Source organism: Ochotona princeps, chromosome 10, assembly GCF_030435755.1.
Source record: "Ochotona princeps isolate mOchPri1 chromosome 10, mOchPri1.hap1, whole genome shotgun sequence".
Classification (NCBI taxonomy): Eukaryota; Metazoa; Chordata; class Mammalia; order Lagomorpha; family Ochotonidae; genus Ochotona; species Ochotona princeps.
This window is the reverse complement of record NC_080841.1, coordinates 5,076,384-5,092,488: the sequence shown is the minus strand read 5'-3', so window position 1 is coordinate 5,092,488 and position 16,105 is coordinate 5,076,384. Positions and strand designations below refer to the sequence as shown.

Below are 16,105 nucleotides of genomic sequence, written 5' to 3'. Positions count from 1 at the left end.
TGATGCATTATAATTAAGTAACTGTTCACTCTCTTTTCCTGATTGCAATACCATTCAAAATACAAGGAGAAAAAGATAAGATTACTTCATATTACGGTTTCCATGAAATTAAAAATCCTACTCTGTGTCAATCAGTTTTTTGGTGGAATCCCTTTAGTTCCCAAATTTCTTTTATCATTGTGCTAATTCTCACCAACTTCAGCAGTGTACCTTATTGTTTTTAGTGTCTCTTTTTCATAGTAAGGATAGTACTTTTAACGTACTCTTCACGTTTAACATATATTATGTGAGTCTCACACCTTTGTCAATATGTGTTGGACTTGTAGAAAGATATACCTCAATGTAAATTTGTATGCCACATACATATCCTAAATTGATAACATTATGTGATGCTACATACCATTAGTTAATTCATTTATTTCCAGAAATTGGTGCTATACCTAATCATCCCTATCCTAATTCCCATTCAATGTCTGTGAAACCAAATTAGAAGACTCCATTTGGTTCTTCACTAATGAAAAAAAGTGTTTTTTCAGTGCATGGTGAAATTGAATGGTTATGAATTAAGAGTTTCCTGTTAAGTCTTAAATTTCCTAGAGAGGGGTGTACATACTATTTACTTCTCAGTTCTCTTTGAGACCAGCCTTTTTGGTTTTCTATTGTTGCTATTACAATTACCAAATAAAATAGCAGCTTAAAGAAGCACAAATTGATCTACTTACAGATCTGGGGAACAGAATCTTAGAATGGATCATCAGTGCTTCAATCATCCTGGAATACCCAGGGAAAAATCTGTTTCCAGATTCTAGCCAGTGCCTTATTTAGAGGATCTTCTTATCTTACCGTCTTCTCTCAATTATTTTAGCCAATGCAAAATTCTTCTTGCCAGAAGAGGGAAAGCAGTCATGAATACTGTAGATTAAGTTTTGTATAGTTTGGGGGTCACTGGTCCTCTGGTTGCCATAGAGATTAATCATTGAAAGCCAGTTATAAAAGAATATTTTAGGGAAATTTGATCTTAGCAGTTTCATTGGTCCTCTGGTCACAGCCATTGTGAATAATTGAAAGCCAGATTAAGATAGTATTTCAAAAATATTTGAGCTTATCAGTTCCATGAATAAATTCAAATTTATTATTTTTGGAAATTACTTCAAAAATTGTTCAACTACATATGTGCCATCCCAAAGAATATATTTCATTTACTACACAAATAGATTTTTGTGGCACAGAAAAATAAGAAAATTAAGAAAATTATTTTCTTAGTGTTCAAAATCTTGATTCTGCAAACAGTGGATAGCAAAATGGTGTATAAATGGTTGCTTTTGATAATTCAGCTTATATTATAGATATTTCAGTTTTCAGGTATTTTAGTTTCAAGCAGTTGATAGATGGTTATATTCATGATTTATATTTATGATTTAACAAAAATAACAAATTAAGTAAAATGACTTGGTATTTCTGGGTACCTCTTTTTTCCTTCAATAGAGAATGTAGTACAAACTGGTGAAGGGAAAGAACTCAAATTAATATCTTTTCTTTCCTTTTTTTTTTTTTTTAATGGGCTGTCTGAAATTAGTTAGCCCCATTGTGATGTGATTTGGAGACTGGCACCAAAGGAACATGGGTTCAGAGATCATGAGGGTAAGAAACTGATGATGAGCTTAGCACTCATAGGAAGGGGCAGCATTATTCTCCTTTACTTTTAAAAGCCTAGAACCTGGCGCGGTGGCCTAGCAGCTAAAGTCCTTGCCTTGAATGTGCCAGGATCCCATGAGTGTTGGTTCAATCCCAGCAGCCCCTTCCCATCCAGCTCCGTGCTTGTGGTCTGGGAAAGCAGTCGAGGAGGGCCCAAAGTCTTGGGACCCTGCACCCATGTGGGAGATCTGGAAGAGCTTCTGGTTCCTGGCTTCAGATCAGCGCAGCACCAGCCATTGTGGTCACTTGGGGAGTGAATCATTGTACGGAAGATCTTCCTCCCTGTCTCTCTTCCTCTCTCTATATATCAGACTTTGCAATAAAAATAAACAAATCTAAAAAAAGAAAAACAAAACAAAAAAACAATCTGGGAAAGGCCTTGCATTTTCACAGTTAAACAGAAGGCAGCTGTGTGCAAATCAGAACGCAAGCCCTCACCAGGAACAGACATGTAATAATTGTGCTTTCACTTCCCTTAGCACACTTCTGTGTCAAGCAAGGTTCCTGCTTGCTTTGCAACTTGGTGAAAGGACTCAATTAGCACAAAGGATAGCAAGGTATTTATGAAAGTATGATATCCTGTTCAAATGATCATTTTTAGCATGGCTTGGTTTGATTAATCAAATATATATCATGTATTCTGAATGTTTTTGGATGACTGAATAATATAAAAAAACTTTGAATAAAATTAAATGTGTTATGTAAGAATTCCAAATGGGGGTAATGTGGTGAAATATTTGATCCAGTAAAGAAGGACAGACATTTGGTGTAGTGTTTAAGATACCTCTTGGAACACCCATGTTCAATTCAAAGTGCCTGGTATGAGTCCTCGCTCCATTTCTAAGTCAGCATCCTGTGATGTCAGCAAGTGATGACTCAAGCACTTAGATCCCTCTCACCTGCATCTTACAAAGGGATTAAGTTCTGAGCTCCTGGCTTCTGCGTGGCTTGTTCCACGCTTGTTCCAAGCTTCTGCTTGGCTTGGTATCTGGAACCAGCAGACAAAGGATACTCTGTCTTCTGTTTTCCAAATAAAAGTTTTTAAAAATTAAAAATTCAAAAACATCTGTCTCATAAATAAACACAGCAACGGCCCCTTCATGGAGCTAGGAATCAACAGCCTATACTTCGAGACAGTTTGAACTACATATTCCATTACTTGCATATAAGTATTTATTATTGATGATTCAAAACATACAACTGTTACCTACCGGATGCTTCCAGAAATTGTTCCAAAAATGACTTAGTGCTTCGATAATGCACTAATATTTCAGAATAGTGCAAAACAATTTTATAAAAGCATACTGTAGGCATTTAAAAATATTTAGATTTCATTCCATTCTTGTCCTTTAAAAGCCATATGTGGTAACTGCCAAATTAATTTTAATGTTGGCATTTCTTTTTTATATTTGCTTTCAAAAAGAATAAAAAAGATTTGTGTGGAATCCTCAAAGGTTGATACAGACAACAGTATAACGATCATTGATTCATTTCAACTACCGATGACTCCTAATGGCTAAAAAGCCTTCAACAATTCTCCCAATGTTAGATTTCTTTTTGGAACATGAACATGCATGTTATCTCCATGCGACCGTCACAAACCACTGTCTTACACATCTGCAACTTTCACCGTGTGTGTAGTTTCAGAATATGTTAGGAACTAATTAAATGTTTTATCACGATATGACAGCTTTCTTCCTTAAACAGTACTTTTTCTCTCTTTATTTTAAAAGAAGAGAGGTGACAGGATAGAAGATGCTTTTGGTAGTGGTTGGAACAGCTTATGCTGCATAGGGGAAAACAATCTAGGGAATTGGGTGTATGAACAAAAAGTACTTAAGAGAGTGATACTGTCTCCTAAAATTACGACTTTTTTCCTTGGGATTTCAATACATTGGCGAAGATCAGTGTTGTTCATTTATAAAGGTATGATGATAACTGCACACATACAGATATGTAAAAAAATAAGTGCTCTGAAAAAGAAAACTCTGAAAGTTTGGCACAAATAAGCTGAAATGAATAAATCCCAGCAAGTACTTTAATGATAATCATATGTTCATAAACATGTATGTGTCATCTAAATTTGTATTTATAGTAAGAAATCACAGCAATTCAAAGTTACTTGAAGAGTATATTTTGCTTCGAAGTAAGTCACTTTACAATTTCCAAAATATAATTTGAACACTACTATTAGATAAGAAATTCTTATAGGTTAATAGGTATGTACTCAAATATTCATGTAAGAGAACACCAGAATGCAAACCGTACAAATGTCCTAACTAGACGTTCATTTAGGCTACTCAATAAGGCATTCATTCTCAAAAAAATAAACTAAAATCTCTAACATTTGGGAGCAGTGTTAGTGAAAACAGATGTTTTGTGAAGGTAGACGTCATCCGGGAGATAAAAGTTTACATCTGTATTTTGAGGTTCATTAAATATAATCATTATTTCATATTAGGTTTAAATGTCTAAGTTCTTTGATAGACGTTAAATGCTATAAACTAATCAAAGGACAGGAACTATGGTCAGAAAATTAATGTTTCCCTTAGCCTGTCTTTTTCACACAGTTCAGAAGAGTAACCTCATGTTTATTTCACAAGTAAAATTAAAGCCTAAATATTCTACTTTTTTTTAATATTTTTATTCTTCATCTATTTGAAAGTTACAGGGAGAAAGAGAAGAAAGGTTAGAGAAGGGGGAAGAGAAAGAGAGAGAGATCTTCCATCCTCTTGTCACTCTCCAAAATGACTGCATCAAGAAGTCCAGAGGGTCTTCCAGGTTTCTCCTGTGGGTGGCAGGAATTCAAGTATGTGGGCTGTCCTCCACTGCTTTCCAGGCTCATCGGCAGGGAGCTGGATCAGAAACGGAGCAGCCAGATCTCAAACCAGCACTCTTATGCATGGCTGCATTGTAGGCGTAGGCCTAATGTGTTTACTAGGCCTCACCAGTCCTCAATGTCACAGTTTCCTAATTTGTCCAGTGGATTCTCAGTCAATTACTTCCTTGAATAGTCAATTAGATAAGTAGTCTAGGTCTTCCATGAAAGGTATCCTTTCTAAAAACCAACACTGGTAATGACTGCAATGGAGGCCACACATCCTCTTCAAGTGCACCTCAGGTCGTCCTAAGCACTCCCCAAGCTCCCCCTGAAGCAGTGGCAAAGGCAGAAGCACACATTGAGTAAACGGAGAGACAACGGAGTTAAAACTGGCACTAGCACCACGCTAAAAGCACCATGCAAACAAGTCTTCTCTGAATATGTTCCCTTGGCGACTATATCACAGCATCAGAGCCACAGATACCCGGACATCAGCCTTTTTCCGAGTGCAGTTGTAATCTGCCACATGCTTATGTCTGGTCTCCTCGGGGACTTTACAACCGTTTTTCCTGGAGTACCGGTGATCGAAAACCAAATTAACTCATCAGTGAAATTCTGGCATTATGAACTTTCAATGGGGTTAAGATCATTTTGCTTGATACAGGAGTAAATTTTTCATCAAACATCTTATTTAAAATTTGACAATATGTTATTATGGCAAGATCGCCAATACAGAACACCATATATCTGTATCTATATCTATATCTATATATATGCACAGTCACAATGCTATATAATGCTTCCTTTTCATGCAAGTCTCCTAACTTTCCATCCTTACCATGGGCAACTTGGACAGATGTTCATACTATGTGCACACCTGGCTGCTGGGCGACCTGCTGATCCAGGCACAGCTGGAGTTCTGGGCTTCCACCCACGCCTCCACCCGCATCCTCACCTAGTGAACCAGGATGGCTGGGCGCTGCAGAATCTGCTTGGACTGGCAATGACACTTCCACATGTGCACAGGAGCCTTCTGGAGGCTCCTCATCTGTTTCCCCCACACGGACTGCAACCACGGCACATATTTCCTAGGTTTCCATCTTTGAACTGTTCTGCAAAACCATCCATGTTCTGTTTTCACAAAGTCTTGTTTAGGCATGGCCACGACACAGGAAAACCCACCGCCTCCAAAACTCCAGTTCAAAGGGACTAGTGTTAGCAGACGCTCAGGCAAACCTTCAAGGCCCTGTTTTTCCCCTCCTTGGGCCAGTTTGGGGGACCTCAAGGGGTTCACAGGGCGCCTTCCTCCAAGCCCCTACTAAGCGCCACCCTCTGCGGAGAACACAGAGGTGCTTTTGCACCGACCCTGCCCAGGACCTGCACGCGGGGAGCGGGAAGACAAGTGAAGAGAGGACCAGGCCGTCTCCTCAGTCGCGGAACAGGAAACATTCCCCGACCTCGCGCGCCCCTGGACCCTTGCTGGAGCATGGTCACTGTGGCCGCCACTGCGCCCGGATCCCGCTCCTTCAGGCGAGCGGCAAATGAGGCGCACTTGCTCCCCGAGGACGACCCGCGGACCCGTTCCCGGCGCGCCGCTCACTCCCGCGCAGGACGGCGGTTCCCGCCCCGAGCCACCGCCTGAGGTCGCGCGTGGCGCCGGCGGAGGCAGGGGACCCGCGCACCGCCCCTCCAGCCCGGCTCCGGCCTCTGTCGGACCACGGCGGGCCCTAGCGGCCGGTGCGCGGGGCTTCCGGCGAGCGGAGGGGAGTCCTGGTGGACCTCCGGGCGGGATGCTCGGCCGCCTCAGTCTCCTCAGCCCCCTCAGACCCTGAGACCCTCAGCCCCCTCAGCCCCTCAGACCCTCAGCCGCCTCAGTCTCCTCAGCCGCCTCAGACCCTCAGCCCCCTCAGTCTCCTCAGCCCCTCAGTCTCCTCAGCCGCCTCAGACCCTCAGCCGCCTCAGACCCTCAGACCCTCAGCCCCCTCAGTCCCCTTAAACCTCTCAGACCCTCAGTCTCAGCCGCCTCAGACCTCAGCCGCCTCAGTCTCCTCAGTCGCCTCAGTCTCCTCAGCCCCTCAGACCCTCAGCCCCCTCAGTCTCCTCAGCCCCTCAGTCTCCTCAGCCCCTCAGACCCCTCAGCCGCCTCAGCCGCCTCAGACCCTCAGCCCCCTCAGTCTCCTCAGTCCCCTTAAACCTCTCAGACCCTCAGCCCCTCAGTCTCCTCAGTCCCCTTAAACCTCTCAGACCCTCAGCCCCTCAGTCTCCTCAGCCGCCTCAGACCCTCAGCCTCCTCAGTCCCCTTAAACCTCTCAGACCCTCAGTCTCAGCCGCCTCAGACCTCAGCCGCCTCAGCCTCCTTAACCCCCTCAGCCGCCTCAAACCCTCAGCCCCTAGACCCCTCAGCCACCTCAGCACCCCTCCCCAACCACCCAGCCCCATCAGTCGCCTCAGTCCCTCAGCCCCCTCAGACCTCAGCCCCCCAGCTCCCCCAGCCCCCTCAGAGCCTCAGTCGCCTCGGTCCCTCAGCCCCCCAGCCCCCAGCCCCCTCAGCCCCCCAGCCCCCTCAGCCCCCAGCCCCCTCAGCCCCCCAGCCCCCCAGCCCCCTCAGCCCCCAGCCCCCTCAGCCCTCAGTCGCCTCAGCATGCCCGGGCCGAGCCGGGCGGCCGCCTCACAGCGCCCCCTCGCGCGCTCATTGGCCGCCGCGCGCCGCCGCCCCGCGTCACGACGGCCGCAGCTCTGCGCGGGGCCGCCTCAGCCCCGGGCTCTGGCGCGTCCTTTCCCGGCTCGCAGGCGGCTCGCAGGCGGCTGGCAGGCTGTGCGCTCGGCGCGCCGCGCCCCTCGTTTCCGTCCTGCCCTGCTGCGGGGCGACCTGCAGTCTGCAAACTCCCACTCTGGCGGCCTAGGGGTCGCCGCCCACAAACTCCCTGCCCCCACCCCGAAAATAATTTCACAAACCTGTCCGGTCCTTCCACATTCGGCGTCCCCGCGCGCGTCCGCGGCTCTCCGTGGCAGCAGGCAGCGGCGCTCCTCCCGGGTCCCGGGCTGGCCGCCCTGCGCCCGGCGGGAAGGCCATGGAGGGCCCGTGCGCATCCGGGGAGTGCTCCGCTCACAGTCATCCTGCCTCCTGAGGTGTCCTCTGGTGAGTGCTCCTCTTTCTGCTTTCAGACACGAACCGTGGGTGCTGTTTGTATGCTTTCTGCTGTTTAAAAAAGTCTTTCTGTAAAACCCTCAGGTTCCTTTCCGCACTCCGCCGTGTGCCGTCCAGCAGCCTGTCCGCGAGGGGCCCTGCGGCCGCCGGGCGCAGCGCCCCAGGATGGATGGCCTGGCTGCGCTCTGCGTTCCCTGCAGTTGCATTCAGTTCAGATTTCTGTAGGAGGCTCCATGGACGGGACGTACCTCCTCGCAAGAATCAACTCTTATGGGTACATGCTCTGATGCCATTGCAAAGGTCAAATTCCACAGCATATGAGAGAGAGAGAGAGAGAGACAGATTGAGAGAGAGAGAGAGATTGAGAGAGAGAGAGACACTCTAAAAGGATCCCTTGGACGGTCTCAGGATGCGGAGAAGTTCACTGGCTTGGTTGGGAGCGGGTAGTGCAGCCGATGCGTGCTTCAAGGGTTGCGTGATTCGGGCAGGACTTTGAAAAAGTGCTTTTTGCGCAGGTCGGCAGCACCTGCACACGGGGATGCCCCAGCGTGGCCAGAGAGCGGGCGTGAGTTTGGAGGGCACCTTTAGTGTTTGTTTATTTGACACTGTCACCCTCCCCCGCATGCAGAGGGACGCGTCCTCGCGGGGGCGACGTTCCAGTCGGGGCGCCCGGGGGCACGCGGCAGGTGGCCCGCAGGCAGACCCCCCAAAGAGAAGCAGCCTGGGCGGGAGGCGGCGGGGACAGGGTCTCCGGGCTGTGCCTGGCTCCCGTGGGCGGCTCGAGGGGCAGCCCGTGGGCGCAGCCGTCCCCCTGGGCCGGCAGCAGCAGCACCGTGCGCGCCTCGCCCGCGGGGCCCAACCCCGGGGTCTCCTGCCCCGGCACCCCCACAGTGGCGCCGGCGGCCCCAGCTCCCGGCTGGAGGGAGGTGAGGACCCAATGTGGAGCCTTCTGGCCCCCAAAAAGCTTCTCTCGAATTTCTCGGGGGGGGGGGAGGTGAGGGTAGCAGAGCTCTGGTCCCCAAGGGATGGCTGTGGGAACAACCTAGCTCCCCCTGTAACGTCCAAAGCCCCCCTTTAGTAAAGCTTCCAGACAGGAAAGTCCTCCGCTGCGGCGTCACCCATCCCCGCCCCCGCCGGTCTCGGGAGTCGCCAGCTTTCCTTGGCGCCCAAGAAGGGCGTTCGTCTCCCAAGTCTCCCCACCGCGCCCCAGACCAGGCGTCCAGCCTGCTGAGCTGGTGCCATCCGCGCCTGTGACTTCACGGGCAGCTGCGAGGGCGCCGCGCATCCTCCGTCCCCAGCCCCCTCCTCCGGAGGCTGCCGGGCGCGCGGGGTGCGAGGAGGGGCGGAGAAAGGGGGGGACACAGCAACTCTCAGTGCCAGGGTCCAAGCCTGCAGTGTGGCCCCAGTGCGCGCCTCCAGGTAAGTGCGCTCGCTCGGCTGCGTTGGCACCTGCAGCTCCTGCAGCTCCAAGAGGCGCCCCCAGCCCGCAGCGGCTTCACCCGGAGCAATCAACAGGCGACCACGCCGGGACCCCACTCCGCAGCCCCTGGCCACGCGGGAGCACGCGGGCCCCGGCGGGAGGGGCAGTTGAGGGGCTCTGGGGCCGCGCCGCAGGCTCCTCACGCGCCCCCCTTGCGGAGGACCAGAGCCCCGCGTGGGTGGGAGTGGGACACGCCAGCCTGTGTAGGTGGGAGGGTGGGTTTCATCTTGCAGACGGCTCCCTTTCCACCTTTCTGAGGACCAAACTTGAGCGTGTGATCCTGTGTAGGCGAGGGCAGACGTGGGAGCGCCGGGGGTCCCGGAGCACCTGCTGGGGTGCTTTGTCTCAGGGAGGGGAGCGCAGGGCAGCTCTCCGAGGGACTACCCGATGGGCTTGGGTAGCCTGTGTGTGTGTGGGGGTGTTGTTTCCCGTAGGCGCTGACTGTTGTCTCCCCCCTCTTTTCTGTCCCCTCCCTGGAGTGCAGGGTAGGTGGCTGGTGAAGGGGCAGAGTTGGGTTCCAAGTTGGGTGTCGGGCTAAGTTAAAAGCCAAGAGTGAGGGCTGGTTGCTGCCTGGACGCAGTTACCCCTTCACTCGAGCCCCCCCCACACACACACTTTAAAGTCGGATTTTATTCATTAAAAAAAAAAAACAATCCTTCCCTGGAGGTGTGGGGGTGGAAAGTGAGGCCCCAGAGAACTGGGCTGTGTGGTCCGCCACGAGGGTGGGGCTCCCCTAGCCCCCAGGGGCGGCTGGCAGCAGCCGCAGCTCTGGGTTGGCTGTGTTCAGCTCCTAAGGTTGAAGGCTCTTCACACTTCTCCCAGAGCCAGCTCTGATCGCCCTACGGCGGGAGGGCTGTGCGTCCCCCTCCTCAGGCTCCACGCACGCTTCCGGTCGTGGGAGATGTTGGGTTGTTTGCGGGGAGGGCTCTGTGACAGGGGCTGTGCCTGAGGCCCCAGGGGCTGGCTCCGGAAGATCCAGGACAGTCAGTGGGTGTCAGCGAAGGAGAGGGCGCCCGGGTGTAAAACTGTCACGGCAGCGTGGAGGAAGACAGATGGTTCCGAGTCCCCGGAATCTTTGCCGTTGCGTGCTGTTTAGATTTGTTTGTCATCAGGCACGGGAGCAGGTAAGGGCTGAGTGTCTGTGTTGGATTGACGGCCCTTGCAACCTGTGCTTGACCCTTCCTGCTATAATCCCCTCCTCCGTCCTTTGCTCCCGTGGCCTGGGTAGCCTGTGGGGTGTGTGTGTGTGTGTGTGCGCGCGCTGGTCCTGCTGTGATGCACAACTTCTGCACATTCGGGAAGCTGTGGAAAGCTCTTCACATACGTTGTGTGCATTCATCGAAAACATGTGGATGATGCAGGCTTTCATCTACATGTGTGTCACAGTGTAACAAAAATCCGGAACTTGAGTGGAGAGGAAGAGTTGGTGGGGCGTTGGACTATTGAGCTACAGGGAAGATGACAGCGGGGAACAGGTGCTGATGCTGGAGCCTTTCGCAGAGGTCACAGACCTTTGCGTAGCGGGCAGTAAGGGAACTTTGAAGGGCATCTTAAAACAGTAGAGTAATTTTGGCTACTCTAGAGGGATGTGGTGTGTGCATTTTCGTGTTTCTGTCTTCATCTTGAGAAAGCTGGCGTGAGGGTGTATTGGGATGAAAGCAGCAGAGCTGGCCCAAAGGCAGGCTTCTGAGTGACCCAAATGCAGAAACCGGCTGGGAAACTGCTGGGGCTGTGCTTGGGGTGGAGGGATCAAAAGAAAGCAGGAAAAGTATGGGAACAATGCCCCAAATCTCTAAAGTTCAAAGTCTTGTGTGTGTTTGGGGAGCAAACAGCTTTCTTCAACTGTTTTGCTAAGTTTTTAGAAACTGTTGTTGATTCTCAGCTTTCTCTCTCTTTGTGAAGGCAGATAGAAAGGGAGGAAAAGGGAGATGTAATTTTAAACCACAACTTTTATTTGATGACCTGGGTTCTTAATTGAGTTATTTGGCTTGAAAGATGCATTGATAAAATCTTGAAAAAATAAGAATATAATTGTTAAAATAACATTAATTAGTTGGATGCAAAATCACTTTTTATACCACGGGAGAAAGTAATTCATTGATGAATTCCAATTCCTCAATTCTTTGACATTTTATCCTCTTAAATTTCATGTAAGAATTATGCGATATATATCTGTCTCCATTTGTGGATAAGTACAGAAGGTATTTGCCTTAAATCTATGGTGCTTTTCAGGACGTTTTCCAAGAGACAGCCGTGGTAATATATAATGATAAATCTCTTTTAAAAAAATCTAGTAATCTGTAATCCCATTTTCTCAGAAAATTCAGAAACATAATAGGAATGTGTATTTTTATAAACTTGATTTCCTCTGTGCAAAATGATTGCTATCTATTGCTAAGTAAAACTAAGTGGGAAGAAGCTATTGGCATTCAGAAGTGTGGTGTGTGTGTGTGTGTGTGTGTGTGCCTTGGGGATTGGAGCAGGGAGGGGGCACATGTGAATTTTCCTTCATTGGTTGTGTGCCTAGGTTTCTGTGGTCTTTAAAAAAACTTCAGGCATTTTTTTTAGGATAGTTCCTTTGTGTGTTTCTACAACTTCCAAGAACACAGCAGCAAGCATTTCAGTTTTATTGATGCTTGCTATCAGTCTGTGCTTCAATTTCCTAGATTTCCCATTCTTTAAATCTTAAAGTAGTTACTTATTGAAATAAGTATAAAATTTAGCAATTTAGAACCTTGAATATTAGTATTAAAAAGAGGTCAGACACAAATGAGAATATGACACCGGTTGGACAAGTTTAGTAAAAATATATGTCTTACAAAATATCAAAAATGTGTTTGGGTGTTAAGTTTATGGCTTACAGTACAGTGTATTCTAAAATTTATTCTTTTAGTCTTGGAATATTGGGGAGAGTTAAGGTGCTTCAGTTTCTGTTCTGGTTCTACTTGATTAATGTGATCCTATATGGAGAATTGATACAATTTAGAAAGTTGTAGGAAAGGTTAAACAGAAATGAGGATATTTTTAAAGGACATGAAAATGTATTTTGCAAAACATATTCTTTGCATTTTCATTAGTTTTTTTAAAAAATTGACTCTTGGTCCAATGTGTCATGATGCTAAAAGTCTTTAATCAATACCTTTGTTAGTGTGTTGATATTTTGGAATTCAAGAAAAAAAAAACAACAGCTGAAACTTTCTGAGGGCTGTTAGTTCTTACAGTGTTTTTGTGTTGGTCTTACTGCAATCTTGGGAGAATGCTTTTACAGGCTGGTTGACTTTTTAATTGATCTATTCGTGTCCTAATGAAGAAGAGAGTTTGATTTCTTAGCCAATTTATATAATCAACCGGATAATAACTATGCTTCCTTGAAACTACAGAAAAATACTCTAAGACTTAGAAAAAAGACACAAAGTTTACCAGAAAAAAATGGAGCAACATTTGATGTTGTAGGCTTTTTAGTTTAGCAACTTTTTGGATCATTCATTTCGAAACTTAGGAATGCAACATGGAGCAGTTTTTCCATGTACTGCTATTTGATCTTTTTATTGATTTAATGTTCACAGTGTTATAATTCATTAGTTCTAAAGAAGAGCAAATGGATACTATTGTTAATTATTAGTTAGAAGAAGACAGCATGATAATAATGTTTATTTTATTCTGGAATTGGGCAAATGAGTCTCCAAAAATGAAATCTAGCTGCACCCTCCAATGGCCCATCTGCTACCGACAGATTTGGAGGTTCTGGCTCGTTTTCTGATGTTTCAAAACAATGTCAGATAGCCGCTGTGACCATTTTACATTGGTCACCAAATGTCCTCATCAGTAACATTTCAGAGCTTTTATCACTATGATCTTGACACATATTTGATAAGCTACCAGGAAAACTTGTATCTAATTAATCACTTAGAATCCTATCCCGTTACATATGCCACACAGATTATTATTTAATAAGCCGTAGATTCACTCCTCTATGCCCGATGTTCTAAATAAAGCACCCATACAAATAGTTGTGTAATGTTGTCCAATTTGATCCTCAGAAAAACTAATTATAACTAGTGAAGTGATAATAATGGAATTCAGCTTCATTAGCAAGTACCTTTTCCACAAAGATTAAAAGATGTTGTTAATAAATTATGAACAGTAAGTTGATTGGATTTATCGGAATTTTTTCTGAAATGGTGGTTATATTGATTTTTTTTTTAGTGTTTATTTTTAGCTGAGAAAGTATAAATTGAGCTGTAGATAACCATGTAGCTCTCACTTTTCTATATTTGTGATTCCTGAATAATCACAATTCATAATTTTTAAAATTTACTTCTTGTGTTTTTAGAGTTAAAAGGGGTACTTATCCACTGTGTGACCTACTTTCAAATGTTATTTTTTTAAAAGTATTTATTTCAAAGCTGAAACCCTAGTTTACTTGGATGTGGAGGCCTTTGAGAGCACCCAAAGCATAGCAAATTCCCTTTAATAGCTAGTAAAGTAGCTGCCATATTATAGTTCCAGCAAATTAAATCTATAAAGCACACATTTATTGATTAAATTAATAAACATGTGAACATTACATTCAGATATATTGTAGCTCTCTGCTATGTAAGAATTATTCCTTCATAATGGTGTGTTGCATTTAGTTTTAGTATAGATTTATTATGAAAGAATACTTATAGATAGACTTACTCTTTCTGAATTTCGTGAATATCTGCCAAGCACATCAGGATGGAGCTGCCTTTTATTAACTTTTCTGGATTCTTACATTTTGTTAATTTTTAAAGCTATCTCTATAATATTACACTATTAGAAAACAATCTAGCCTTGAGAAGACCAGAATTGAATAAGCACAAATTTTAGATTTCTCATTGTCATGTACTGGCCAGAACATGGACATCTAGTTTCTTTCTGGACTCATTAGACACTTGTTTCCACAAGGGAAAACTTAAAAAATTTTTTTTTCCTTTAAATCATTTCAAGTGATGTTCACAAATTTCAGCCTATCTGGAAAAAAATAATTAAATAATAAATTTAGAAGTAAAAGCATGGGTTTATTCAACTACCAATTTGCTAGTGATCTACAGGAGCCCTTTCTGTTATAGCTAAAGTAAATATAGAACAAAACTGATGCAGTTAGGATGTTTTGGGGTGGATAATGTTTGCAAGTACCTTTCATGTCTTCACTGTGGGAGCATTTCTGATAGTGTGAAAAATCAGCTCTGTGAACATATTTATAGAGACAGGGAACTGTCATTTTCAGAAGTGAGCATCTCTTAAATAGCATTAAAGTTACTCTCAATTTTTAAAAGAATAATAATGAGATGTTGGATAAATCTTGCTTTTAAGTTGTACAAAATATTATCTTAAGGCTAATAATACATGCTTTTCTTTCTTTTTCTTTTTTTTTTTAGTTTTTTCTTTTTTGTTTCCATCTCCCGAGTCCTACATGCTTTTCTTAAAATCTTCTTATATATAACCAAGTATACTAATATGCAGAGAGGTTATTTGGAACACTTACATTGCATGGTCCTACTTGAATTTTTAATACAATTTCTTGTTATCCACCTAGACCATTTACTAATATTGAAAGACACAATGTAGTACATTGTCTTACAAACGTAAGTACTTACAAGGTACTTACAAATGAGAGTACTTACAAAGTACTGAGATAAGTAATAGTTTCAAGATTGTACTAAAAATGAGGAATAAGACAGTAGTCTAGGATAAAATGATTTGAATAATCCAGAATAAAGTGAATTACCAGGTACCTTCCAACAACACCATGGGGAAAGTACATTTTTGTTTCTAAGTGTATATTTTACTCCAAAGGGATTTTTTTTTAAAAATATTAGTTTTGTTGAATTGTTTTTTTTTTATGTTCCTATTTATTTATTTATTTTATTAATTTCATTGCATTATGTGACACATTTTTTTATGCACTGGGATTACCCCCGCCCCTCCCCAAACCCTCCCCCCCACCCCGTGGATTGCTCCACCTTGTTGCATTTCCATAGTTAAAATTCAGATGAGATTCTTTCATTGGAGGTTTTGACCAATCATAAAGTCCAGCATCTTATTGTCCTGGTAAGTTCAATGGCTTCTTGGTGAGACCATCTCTGGTCTGAAGGTAGAACCAGCAGAGTATCATCCCAATCAGGTAAAAAACCCAACATAATATTTACAACCATTTACGACATTATGGCAAGTTGAATTGTTTTTGAATAAACAATGATGATTCAATATTTTCTCTAATTTTTTGGTCATTGAAGGTTTCAGTCACTGTCAACAGTCATGGAGAGCTCTGTTGTCTTGTTTTCTTCTTAATGTAAACTGAGAAAAGTGGACTGGGTCTACTCTCAGAATTGGAGTTTGAACTTCTTAACAAAGTGAAAGGAATTCATAAAGAATTTTTTGGGAGGACAGCCCATCTAACCTTGAGGATTAATTTTAACCCTTCTTAATTTGTAGTAAGCATACATCTTACCTCTGAGTGGAGATATAGCCTATAGGTTAACCATTCTTTCCAGGCTATCAACACACACATTTTCGCAGTATGTCACTGCCTATTTCAGAACTTTTGTATGAAAATTGTTTATTTTAAATTCGTAGCCATCTCTTTTGACTATAAAGTAATATGATTACCACTAACTGTGAGAAACATAATTCCAAGTGTCTGTCTATTTTCTTGGCCTTTGAAAAGTTTCTATCTGTATGTTTCAGCAAGCCAGAAAATGCAAAATCATTAACATTTATGTTGTTTAAGTAATTTGAAAGACAAAATAACACATAATTGTTTGGAGATGAGTCACAATGGAAATGGAGGCTCAATCCTGTGATCCTGCCTTTCACACTCATCGTAGACAGCTACTGTTTAAGTCCATCAAATCTCCGTGTCAGTAGCTCCGATATGAATTGCTGGAACTGCCGCAATCTTCAGTAATAAAGTGAGCAATAGGCTAATCTGTGATCA

The 16,105-nt window shown here is 44.7% G+C and overlaps 1 protein-coding gene across 1 annotated transcript in view; it reads left to right on the top strand.

The window, feature by feature from the left end:
* The first annotated feature begins 7,587 nt into the window (after positions 1-7,587).
* The window catches only part of BRINP3 (BMP/retinoic acid inducible neural specific 3), a 402,242-nt gene continuing 393,724 nt past the window's right edge, over positions 7,588-16,105 (top strand). The window contains exon 1 of the mRNA XM_004578813.2: positions 7,588-7,655. The gene's annotated coding sequence lies outside the window, so the exon portion shown is untranslated. The remainder of the gene's footprint in view (positions 7,656-16,105) is intronic.